This window comes from Panicum virgatum, chromosome 3K, assembly GCF_016808335.1.
Source record: "Panicum virgatum strain AP13 chromosome 3K, P.virgatum_v5, whole genome shotgun sequence".
NCBI classification, from domain to species: domain Eukaryota; kingdom Viridiplantae; phylum Streptophyta; class Magnoliopsida; order Poales; family Poaceae; genus Panicum; species Panicum virgatum.
Genome location: NC_053138.1, coordinates 22,213,328 through 22,225,845, shown reverse-complemented (window position 1 = coordinate 22,225,845; position 12,518 = coordinate 22,213,328).

Sequence of the window (12,518 nt, the reverse complement as noted above, 5' to 3'; positions counted from 1 at the left end):
TCCTCCCCGCCGGCATCCCTCGTCCCCGCAAGCTCCCTCCTCCCCACGGGCCGTTCCTCCGGCGCCGCCGCTCTGCATCGCCGCCTCCACGTCGCGGGCCGCTCCCCAGCACGCGCCGCCGGTCGTGCCCCTGCCAGCCGCCTCGGCTCCGCCGCCGTCGAAGCTCCCTCCAGTGCCGCGAGCTCCCTCCTTTCCGCGGGCCGTGCCTCCAGCGCCGCCGCTCTACATCGCCGCTCTGCACTGCTCCCCAGCCAGCGCGGCCAGCCCGTGTCCCCGCCGGCCGCCGTCGTCGTCGCGAGCTCCCTCCGGTGGCCGCCGACCGCCTGCCCACCCGGGGGGCAGGGCAGGCAAAAGCCTGTTGAAGCCGCATGGAACCGGGCGGAGCCATGAATTTCTAGCTCCGCGAAGGCCAAAGTGCTCCAGTGACCATGATTTGCGGGGCTCCGGAGCTGGAGACGAGGGTGAAGCGCCCGTTTGGCAGGGCTCCGGCCGGAGCTGGTGTTGGAGCCGCTCGCGGAGCCCTGCCAAACAGGGCCTAGACAGGGGCGGAGCCAGGAAGTTGATTTTTTCATTATTAGGGGGGCCAACCATATAAATTTATATAAAAATGTAATCAAAATTTAAATTTCTAATGTAAATTTGGGGACAGGGGGGCCAGGGCCCTGTCCGCCCCTGTCTCCGCCCCTGGGCCTAGATATGCCACCACCGCTATCAAATTGGCGATGCCAAAGGCAGAGGAAAGGTGGAGCTTAGTGGGTGTTGCTGCTCCGAGGAGGTTGAGCGCCTCACTTCTAGTGGCAGATCTAGAAAAAAAATATTAGGAAGGGCTTATTCACTTCATCTTCTACTTATAGCTATTTTTTTCAAGTTTCAATGGCTACAAATTTATAGAAGAGGCTTAGGAGGGGCTCCATGTATTTAGCACAGGTAAGAGGGGCTAGCCCCGGCTGACGCGCGGTGCTAGATCCGCCCCTGCTGACTTCGCTGCTCGTGCCTAGTGATGAAGTGAATTTCTTTTTTTTTGGAAAGGTGGACGTTTTCCTTTTGAAGGGGGATTTTTTTATACTGGGGAAAATGGATGTTTGTGCTGCTCGTTCGACTCGAAGGGGAGAGAGGACAGACAGACAGAAAATATAAAATGGTGTTTTTGTCCCTACACACGCTGAAGAGGAGCCGGTGCGGGAAACGACGGTGAGCGACGTCGGGAGAACAGAGCAGAGAGGAGAGAGAGAGCGCTTCGCATGCTGAGGATGTGGTAGCAAGTACTCCCTCCGTTCCATAATAAATTTAATTCTAAAATCGAACACGCAAACTAACACTATGTGTAAATTATCAAAATATTTTTTATCTTTTATGATGAGTGTATAAGGTGTTAGTTGTCTTTTGTAAGAATGTTTTGAAAATTGGCTTTTTTTTGTGATAGGTTGATCAAAATTAGTATTTTTTGTGGGACAAATTTTAAACTATATAATTGCATTTATTTTGGAAAGAGTGTAAGCAAGTAGGCGACCAGATTATTGTCTGTACAAAATCGCGGTGGAGATACGATCCGGCCGGCCCGCTGTCCTGCACAGGCGACCTTCCATGTTTGGAGCGACGTACGTTTGCACACCACCGAGGAGAGAATCGGCGCCCGCCGCCGTACGAGATTTCCTCTGCGAAACTTTTCAAAAAAAAAAAATCCTCTGCGGCCGCTCGTGGCGCGCAGGCCCGGCCGGGCAAGTGGGCACGGGAGATTCCCCTCGGATTTAGGGCTGTTCGGAAGCTCCAGCAGCTTCCAGTCCAACAGTATTTTTCTTTCACCTAGCTCTAGCACTGTGATAGAACCGTCTAAATTAAACCGGCTTAAGTGCGCTAAATATCATTTTAAGTATTAATCAAGCCACCGCGCACTTAAAACGGTGTAATCCGGCAGCCTGCTGGGTTAAGGATCGAAAACACCGGAAGTCTCGCATGAAAACGAGCACAAATGATTACAAGCAGATAAAAGTTCTCAAATTTAATTTACTATGTGGAGTTTTACAAACAAGTTTACGTAAAATATCAGAGTGCAAAAATGCAGCGGAAAAATAAACAGAAGTTTAGTTTTAAAACCACGATAACTACGATGACATGAGGACGTCACATCGAGCCCACCAATGTGCATCCTGGTTAGCTCCAACCAGCAGTAGTTACCTGAAAATAGGGTGACAACAAACCCTGAGTATACTAATACTCAGCAAGACTTATCCGACACGGGTATACTTAGCCCACTATCTAGACATGCAAAGCTTTTTGGCTCTGGAGTTTGTTTTGCTGAAAGGCTACTAATACTGGATCCTTACTTTCAATATTTTAGCTCAAATTAAGTTTATCAAGTACCAACTAGATTTGCCTGACATCTAAAGCAAGCATGGTTGATCACATTGAACCTCTATTAAAACCATTCAAACGTCTTCAACTCATTCTCATTTCATCATTTACTACGATGTGACAAAGTGACCAAGGTTCTCTTAACCGAGAGAGACGGAGAATCGATCCGATTTAACCTTGCAAGGTGGACCTAACTCACACGACACGTGCAGCCACGCCGGACCACATATGTCAACCGTTCCCATCATTACCCCGACGTCTGAATTACGCCTGCCAAAACCCGGGTGAAGGGTCCCTCACAGCGAACTCCCAGAGAACTAGGAGGCGACATACACTCCAACACCCGCCATCATTCCACTCCCAGAGTAGCAGGTCATAATTCAAAGTATCGTTGCAAATCAGGTATTTGGCTTACCGGTTTCGACTACCTCCTACTTCTGGCATGTGGTTAGTACTGTTCAAACTCGGTCAGCACTGCCAACAACGGTACGGTCCTCAATCGACACAGGCGGAGGCTTACTTTCCTTCCATTTCATATCCAAAACCAATATCATCTCCGCCTGGTCTCCATTTCTCTTTCCTCATTGATTCATTCTCAAGCCACGTTGCCATAAGTAACAGAAACCTATAGCTTGCGAGTGACAGGAATCACTCGACTTCTACCGAGTCCTAATTAAGCATGGCAGTACTAACGACCTGCACACTAGTAGAGTAACTGAGGAAACCTAGGGATCATGCATCTACGGTTTCAATCAACTCCTAGAAACGTAAATGCGCAATAATTATATAATAAACATTGAATACTAAAATTATGGGTTATGCTCCGGGGGTTGCCTGGGATCAACACTGAATTAGTTAGTGTTGGTTAGATGATATTCGCTTGGCGGACATTTTCCTTTGGGTAATGCACATCGGGTCCATCCATCCATCTTCTGGGTGCGTCCACCATTACACCACCTTCTGGCTCGGCTGCTGCTTCGGCTTGCGGTTCCCCTGCTTGCGGCTCCGAGATCGTATCAGCAACCAACTCGTAGACGGCTTCGCTCGCAGTGTCTACACGTATGAAAGATGCCATGCTAGAGTCAGAACCACAGCAATGCATGGATGCTCATGATGCGACGCATTTCAATACAAAGCAATTGAAAGAAACGACAGAACTGACATGCATCGACTGAGTAACCACTACAAGGAAAGTAACAACTAACGATTTGAGTGCTTAGGTGCGGTTCCGAAGTTCAACTCATTTTAGCCTGAAGTGTTTCCTTCAAAACAATACTATTAAACTTGCTTAGGGTAGCATGGATTTAGACAGATGCTTGCTCTGTTGAGGTTGCACATGCATGAAACAAACAACTAACAACATTTATAAAGAAAAGAGTAGCTAGGGGCAAATTATAAGTAAAAACCTAACTTGCACATAGACCATACACCTGAAACTTTTTCAGTGAACTACACATGCAAGAATTAAGCCACTGCAAATTTTTCATAATTTTTAGAGCAACAGAATAAGTGGTAATAATTAAACTAGATCAAGCACAAACAAAATATTAACAGGGGTAACAGTGACATAATTCATGCTCGAGTATTTTTCCTTTGAAGATCTCGATTTTAGAAACCTAACAAAATTGGGTTTGCATTTTTAGGATTTTCCTGTGAATTTCTATGGATTTTCAAAGTCTGCAACCCAAAATAAGTAAAGGGAAAACATTAAGGGGGCTGACAGCCGGGCCCCACCCGCCAGGACCCAGCCCGCCCCGTTCCCCTTTCCCCCTCCCCTGTTTCGCTGCCGCCCCGGCCGCGCACGCCTAATGCGTGCATGGCCGCGCGTGCGGCGGCTGTGGGCCGGCCTGCTGGCGCCACGCAGGCGGGCTCGCGCACGGGGGCCCGCGCGCAGGGCCCAAGGTGGAGCGAGCGGCGGCAGCGCGCAAGGCAGAGCGGCGGCGGCTTGCGGCGGCAGGGCTGTTCCGGCCGCGGCGGAGCGAGGCGACGGCGGGATGGGGCGGCGCGAGTTTCAGCACGGCCGGGCGGCCTTGGGGCACGCGACGGCTGCGCGCGGGCTGGAGCAGGGCTGCCCCGCGGCGGGCGCGCACGGCGCACAGCGCGTTCGCGGCGGCGCGGCGGCGCTGCGGCTGCGGTGGCCGCGGATTCGGGTGGGGGAAGGGTCGGAGAGGAAGAAGGGTTGCGGGGGAGCTCACCAAGGTCCGATTTTTGGGCGGAGGGTGGCCGGAAGAGGGAGCTCGACGGCGGTGGCGAAGCTCGGCGGGAACGGCGATGGCGAGCGGCGGTCTGAGCGCCGATTTGGCTGGGGAGTAGGGCACGGCCGCGTTCGGGAAGGTGTGGAGTGGGTTCGGGGCGAAGTTGTGCGGCTCTTGGTGCGCGGAATCGAAGCGAGGTGGTGAGGGTTGGCCGGAATCGGCCGGCATGGCGATGGCTCTGCTCGAGCTCCACTGCGTGCTCTGCACGGGCGAGGAAAGGGGAACGATAAGGCGAAAACGGGGACGGCACCGTGGGGATAAGGACACGCAGCGCGGAGGGCGAGGATCGCCGGCGCGGCGACACGTGGGCACAAACGTCGAGAATGAACGGCGGCGGGCGGTGCCGTCACGGCGTGAGACAGAGAAGGAAGAGACGAGATGGTGTGTGGCAGTTTCGTAATTATACTGAAGTTCAAAATTTTACTTTGTAAACTCAATTTTTCTCCTATTTCATGGTCTCAAATGAAAAACTTTTGAACACGAAAGTTGTTCAAAATTTTGAGATCTTCAACTTTTGTTTCAGGTACTTTTTCATTTGAACAAAGGTTTGAAAGATAAAATTTCAAAACTTGGGTGCATTTGAAAATGTCCTATTCAAAGCAAAATTAAAGATTTTCTTTAAATTTTGTGCTGAAACTTGAATTTTGGCCAAAATAAAAGTTGTAGAGAAAAAGAAGGTCTACAACTTTTGTTTTGGGCGAAAATTGATTTGAGGCTCGGATCAAGAAGAAAAACATAGACGAACACTGCTAAACAATGTTTAACGCGCGAACTCGGTTAACGCTAATGACGGTGATTAGCCTCGATTAGCGATTAAGCACAATGTTAGCGTCAAAATTAACACCGGGGTGTTACAAGCACTAATATCTAACCACTAATATTTTTCTCTCACACCACTCCAGTCACCAGCTCCAGCTCCAGTCCAGCGAACAGAGTGAAGGAAAGCCCCCGGCCGCTCGTGGAGCGCGCGGCGGGTGGGTTGCTCGTCGGCGCTGCTCGCTCGCTCGCTGGCGCCTGGCTGGCTTGGGACTGGAGGCCGCGGACCGGGGAGACAAGGAGCCCAGAGGTTGGCGCGGCAGTCGACGACGGGTGATTTTTCTACTGGTCAGGCCTGCCGACCGCAGCGAGCGCCGGTACACGCCGCACGCCGGAGATGGCCCTGTTTGATTCTCTAGCACATGTTGTGCTAGAGAATTACTGGAATTAAATGAAGACAGTTTGTAAAACTAACTCGACAACTCATGCGCTACTTCGCGAGACAAATCTAATGAGATATTTGAACGCACGATTAGAGGATAGTACTGTAGCATTATTGTAGCCAATCATGGATTAATTAACATCATTAGATTTGTCGCGAAAATTTACACCCATCAATGAAAAAATTTTACAAATAAATTTTATTTAGTGACTCATGCATGCAAGATTCCTTTCGTAGCACAAAATGTGCCAGCCAACCAAACAAGCCCGATGTCAGGGCTTACAACGATGGAGCCAAACCGGTGACTTACGCGCCGGCGAGGAGGGTGCGGGCCCCACGTGTGCCCGTACAGATAAGACATATAGTACGGCGTATCGTACCGTACCGTAAGGAGCCAAGGTTGTGTTTACATCCGTGAAAGCGGGTGAAAAAGGTCACATTGAATACTGTAGTGTACTGTATCACTTTTTGTTTGTTTGTAGTAAATATTGTCCTATCATAGGCTAATTAGGCTCAAAAGATTCGTCTCGCAACGTACATCAAAACAATGCAATTAGTTTTTTTATTTACATACATTTAGTACTCCATGCATGAATCATTTGCTATATTTAATGTTTTGATGTGATTTTGATGTGATGAAAATTTGAAAAGTTAGTGGGAAATGAACACAGCCCAAGTTGGCAAGTTGCGCCTGCGGGGGATGATAAGACGTGCGTCCGAAAGCAGGAGGACCGAGGGCACCGGGGCAGCTTGATCTGCGTTCGGCGTCGGGTCGTCACGTGAGACCAAAGTCTACAGTGAGTTAAATTCGTGACCGAGCTAGCTTACCATCTACGGAGAATACGCGCTCGAGCGATCGAGTCGATCTGGCCCCTCCCGAGACCAACGCCCAAACTGACCAGCGTCGCCGGAGCGGTCGCAACTGGCCGGAGGCCAACAACCCGGAAGCCTTGGCTGCAGCTGGTTGCGCCCCGAAGCTTTTTTTTTTGGTTGAAAGTTTGGCCCCGAAGCTTTTGGTTCCTCGGGTCGGCGCACTCCTTCCCCCCAACCACAACTTGCAGGCCGAGTTGCGGACGCGATGGCGCAAGCAAGCGGCTTGGAAACGATAAGGAAAGGAAAGGAACGGATCGAATCGGGGTTGGGGGGGGGGGGGGGGGGGGGGGGGGGAGCCGCGCGCAGCTCTCCTTGACCGATCGGGGAGCCCGAAGCAAGTGCGGCAACTTGGCCAACTAGCCGCTTACATCTATTCGCGCCATGTCCCGGCGCTCTCGGTTTGTTCACGCCAAGTGCCCCAAGTGTGCGTGCTGTCTCCTTTGTTTTGGAGGGGAAAAAAAGAAGAGAAGAGCGCGGATCAGACCCGCATGGCATTATACAATCATTGCCATTACCCCAGAATATCTTTTCTCCCTAAAAGAGGAGAATATATCTTCTTTTCAAACGTCCAATGCCAGCTGCAATTCTTACACCGGTAAAGGCTATCCACACTCATTCTTCTCTATTTCCCTCCTCTAAAAAAATATTTCTAGTCTGGTCATCGAGATTCTCTCCTCTACACTCAGTTTCTCTGCACTCATCCATCCTCTATATCTTTCCTCAATACCAACTAACTGGAACGGGCCCACTTGACGAAATTATTTTAATTTTTTTCTCCTCCTTTCTCTCCTATCCCCTCCGCCCTCCCCTATCCCCTCCGCCCTCCCCGTCGCTCTCCCTCTCTCCCTCTGCTCCTCATCACGGCCGCCCCTGGAGCTCACTACTGCCCCCTGCATCCTTGCCGCTCGCCGTAGAGCTCGCGACCGCCGCGCTCACCACCGCCCTCTGGAGCTCGGGGGCGCCGCCCCCTGGAGCTCGCGGCCTCCGCTGCTAGCGCCCCTGGAGCTCGGCTGTGGTGAGGTGCACGAGGCGAGGGGGCGGCCCGGCGAGGGGCGGGGCACGAAGCAGGGCGGGCGGCGGGCCTCGTCGCGGCGGTGGTGCGGACCGCGGGCCTCGTCGCGGTGGCCATGTGAGGGAGGAGCAGGGGCGGCGGCGGCCACGGGAGTGAGGAGCAGAGGCTCCTTGCGGCAGCCGCGGGAGGGAGGAGCAGGGGCGGCGGTGGCCGAGGACGCGGCGGCATCCTGCACTTAGGCTGCGCCGGCCGGATCCGCACTTGCTGCGGCACGCCGGCTGTGGCGGTGGGTCCCGCGCGGCCATGGCCATGGCGGGGCGGCGGAGGACACCGGCCGTGCCAGCATGTCTCGGCTCGGCTCCGGCGGCGCGCGCCTCTCGTCCCTCCCCCTCGAGCTCGGCCACGCGCGCCCCTCGTCCCCCCCTCCTCCAGATCCCGGCGACGGCGGCAAAGGCGGGCCATGGCGGGCTGCGTTGACCTCAGCCCCGTGCGCGGCGACCACCTCCCCCCTGCCTCCCTCTCTTTGCTTCGGCCGCCCCGAGGACATGTTGTTGCGGCTGCCTGGCGCCACCGCGAGAGCCATCCGCCCTGCCCCACTCGCTCGCCCAGCGGTGGTGGAGGAGAGAGGTGGGAAGTACGCTAGGTGGAATGGGGCCCGCCGATAGAGAAGCTCCTCTATTTCTCTACGAATGGAGGACTCGAGCTGGTGCTGGATGATTGAGGACCTTTTACAGGAGACCGCTGCAGGAGATTTTCCTCTATAGGCGTCCTCCAGTATCCTTTAGGGAACCCTAGTGCGAACAGCCTAAGAGATCATACAGTAAGGCCATTTCCAACCCATAGTGTATATAGGTGGTGTCTAAAGAAAAAACATGAGTAAGAAACTACTCATATATACTACCTCCCCAATGCATAGTTTCTATGATAAATAAAGAAAATAAATCACATCCAATTCTCTCTTTTCTCTCTCCTTGCCTCATCCCATTACTCTTCTCTCTTTTTTGGTTTCTGTGTAGACATGGTTGGTTTCTGCGTAGACATGGTGTTTTGCATGAAAAACCATGTCTATATTTTTTTTCTCATTAACTCACTTATCATGTCACAAAATTGATTACGTAGCATCTTCATTAATGCTATGAAAACCATCCTAGTAGGAGGGTTGGAACAGATCTAAGTACCAATCTGTGCAGTAAAAATAGGCAAATAAACTGGTCGACCGTCGGTTGGCAGTGGACCGGGGAAGCTAGGACGAAGAATTTCAATGCAATGCGAGTACGCAACCGAGTAGCTAGGTTTGTGAATGTGAGGCCCCTTTTGGTTCTCAAAAAATTTTCTCCAGTACCATCACATCGAATCTTCGGACACACGCATGGAGCATTAAATGCAGTTAAAAAAATAATTAATTACACAGTCTAACTGATAAGCACAAGATGAATCTTTTAAGCCTAATTAGTTCATGATTGGATATTATTTGTCAAATAACAACGAAATGTGCTACAGTAACTTTTCGTGAACTAAACGGGGCCTTAGCCTATTGGCCAACTACTCCCTCCGTCCCATAATGTAAGCACTTGTAGCACTCAAAAATTTTCCCACAATATAAGCATTTGTGCTGTCTTATGGGTCCCACACACATTGGATTCCCCAGCTCGCAATACCCATCGTGAGCTGAGAAAAGAAAGGGAAAAAATCCCCAATCTCTCGTAATCTCCTTCCCCACAACCGCAAGCGCCCCACCCTGCTCCCTCCGCCGGCGAGCCGCTCCGCCTCCTCGCTGCTCCCTCCACTGGCAGATCGAGCGCCCCTCCGCCCCCTCCCTGCTCCCTGCACCGGCGGATCTAGCGACAGTGGCGGCGGCGGTGTAGGGGCTCGTGTCAGACCCGGGGCAGCGGGACTGCTTATAGACATAGAATGTTCTAGAATAAGGGATAGCTCATGGATGTACCTTACCTCTTTTGTAACTACCCGTATAAGCGTAAAACTAGCTACAGTACAAGGAAACTACCCGATCGTGTTTGTCGGTGCCCTGACCCGGCGGTCCGGACCCAACCAGTGATGATGCTGCGTGTTCCTCGTCCCAGATGTTGATGCAAGAGGCAACACAGTAACGCATGGGTTTATCCTGGTTCCGGCTGTGGGGCCATACGTCCAGCAAAGGGGTGTGCGAGAGCACTGTACTGTCCTGTACCGGGGGTGCATGTAGTAGGGGGTACAAGCGAGGCGAGAGAGGGAGGGAAGCTCCCAAGTCTCTGCTAGAGGGGGAGTTGATTGAGGTGAGTGCCAATATCGGGGTTCAAGGAGCGTATGTGCTCTGCTAGTAGTGCTGAGCGTTGTGTTCTACCGAATGGGCCGACCCCCTTAAGGGAACGCCCGCCTCCTCCTTTTATAGACACAAGGAGGGACGGTGTACATGCACAGGGGATCATGGAAGTCGTCGTCTTCCCCAGAATCGCGGGGGTGCAGTGGTCGAGCACTGTGGGGTATGGCGACGGGCGTGGCAGTCGTCCTTGGTCTCGCGGGGATCGCGCCGGCGTCCTGGCGGCTCCAGTGGGCGGCGTGGTCGTTGCTGTGGTGTAACACCCTAATTTAAATTTCAGTATTTAATAAACAATTTAATTGACTTTATTTAATTTTCTAAGGTTTATATGCTTAGTCTTGCGTTTAAATTAATTTTCTTTCATAAGTAATTAAAATTTGTCTAAGTTTAAAATTTTGTTGTTGCATTCATGCTGGTGCATTGTTCTTTTGTTTGAGTGCTAGGGTTAAATTCAAATTTGAATTTGAATTCAAATAGTTTTAGTTTGAGTTAGTTTGAAAGAGGAAAGGAAAAAGAAATAGAAAAGGATGGAAACCAATCCAACCCAGGAGGCCCAGCACCCAGTCCGACCCCCTCTCTTTCCCGTGGCCCATCCCGCTCACCCGACCCAGCGCGGCCCAGCTACTTCCCCTCTCCCCGTCTCCCGCTCGGCCCGTCACCGCGCACGCCCTCTCCCCCAGCGACCCCGGGCCCGCTTGCCAGCCTCCCTCGCTCACGCTCCGCAGACCTCGCACGCCGTTAGCCACTCCGTTCCACTAACGCTGTGACCCCACCTGTCGGCCCCGTCACCTTCCTCCCATTTTCCACGCTTGCGCAACAGAATCCGGCCGGATTTCTCGCCGGCCTTCCTTCCGGGGCACGCCCGCCCAAGATGCCCGGGCCTCCTTTAATTGGCCCCGCGGACACCCCTGCGCCCTCATTATCCTACGCCCGCGCCGCCAGCCCGAGATCCAGCACCCTCCACCTTGCCCCACCGCACAGAGAGCCGTGCGCCGCCATGGCCACGCTGCACCGCCGCATCCTAGCCCAGGCCAAACCCCGCCGTAGCTCTGCCTCGGCACCAGAAAGCCTTCCCAGGCCTGCACCCGCGACCCCGGCCCGTGAAGCCATCGGATTTGCACCGGACGCCGCCGGAGGTGAGCCGGTCCGCCGCCGCAATTCCACGCCTCTGGTTCCGCTCCGTGCCTGCTGACCCCCGTGGCTCCCTCGCAGGACCTTCACAAACCGATCCGTGGAGTCCAGGAGCTGGGAGATGCCCTGCAACGCCCGGAAACAGGTCCTGCACAATAATATGTTGAACTACTTCAACAAGTCTACGTGTAAGATAGCCAGCATCTGTTGTTCGTACAACAGTATCGACAACCCCTTTTCGGGCTCCGTAGCAGGAAATTCTATATTCTGTCAAAGAAAGTCCCTCGTGTAAATTGCTTTGAATAGGTAAATCAATCATTTGTCCTTGAGGATCCGCCATTAACCCTCTCATACCTACTAATTAGTGTACCTGAGATGCATTTCCTCTGGCTCCAGAAAAAGACATTAGATAGACTGGATTAGAAGGATCCGTTATTCGAAAATTCGAATTCATTTCTTGTTTCAAATATTCACTTGTAGCATACCATATCTCAACGGATTGGAGTAATTTTTCTACCACGTGTACAGCCCCATAATAATAGTGTTTCTTCAAAAGAAAACTCTGTTGTTCCGCATCTTGGACTAACCATCCTTTAGAGGGTATTGTTAAAAGATCCTCGATTCCTTAAGAAAGCGATGTAGTAGTGGCTTGATGGAAGCCCAGAGTCTTTATTTGATCTATTAATCTGCTAATAAGTCGTTTCATAGCAGTTCCGTCTATCTCTTTATTATGAAAGACCAAGTTGGCCCGTTCTGCCATACATAAGTACCCCCTAATTTGGCTGAGTAGGATTAGACAATGGGCTTGAGTTAGTGATTCGAAAACTTAATTTACTCCCTTTCCTCAATCTCAATCTGGATTTGCGCGGCAAAAAAGATGGGACTAACAAAATCGGAATGCCCCCCGAAAGGGGCATCGCCGAATCTAACTTCCTTATTTAGATAGTGTATGAATAGGCCCGACTAAATCCTTGTATGGCTTCCTCTATTTATCTATAAAAAGAAATATGACCAAGAGTGGTTCGAATGTATATAGAACGGATTTCTTTTTTTCTATTTCCCACTACCAGATAGTCGGCATAAATCTCGTGATAAGTCCCAAAAGATTCAAATTGAACTTCAATCGGAACTTCTCTTGACCCAACGATGTGTTGATCTAGTTTCCATCGGAGCCACAAGGGACTGTTTAAACCGATTCGTTTCTGTCGATAAGCTCCCAGTGCATCATAGGAACTAGAAAAATGGGGTTCTTTATCTTTCGTATACTTATAATAATTGTTATCATTGTATTCTACTTTTTTATTTGGAGATTTTCTACAACTATTATATCTATTTGCACAAATACCTCGACGATTTCCAATCGTTAATGCATAAAGTCCG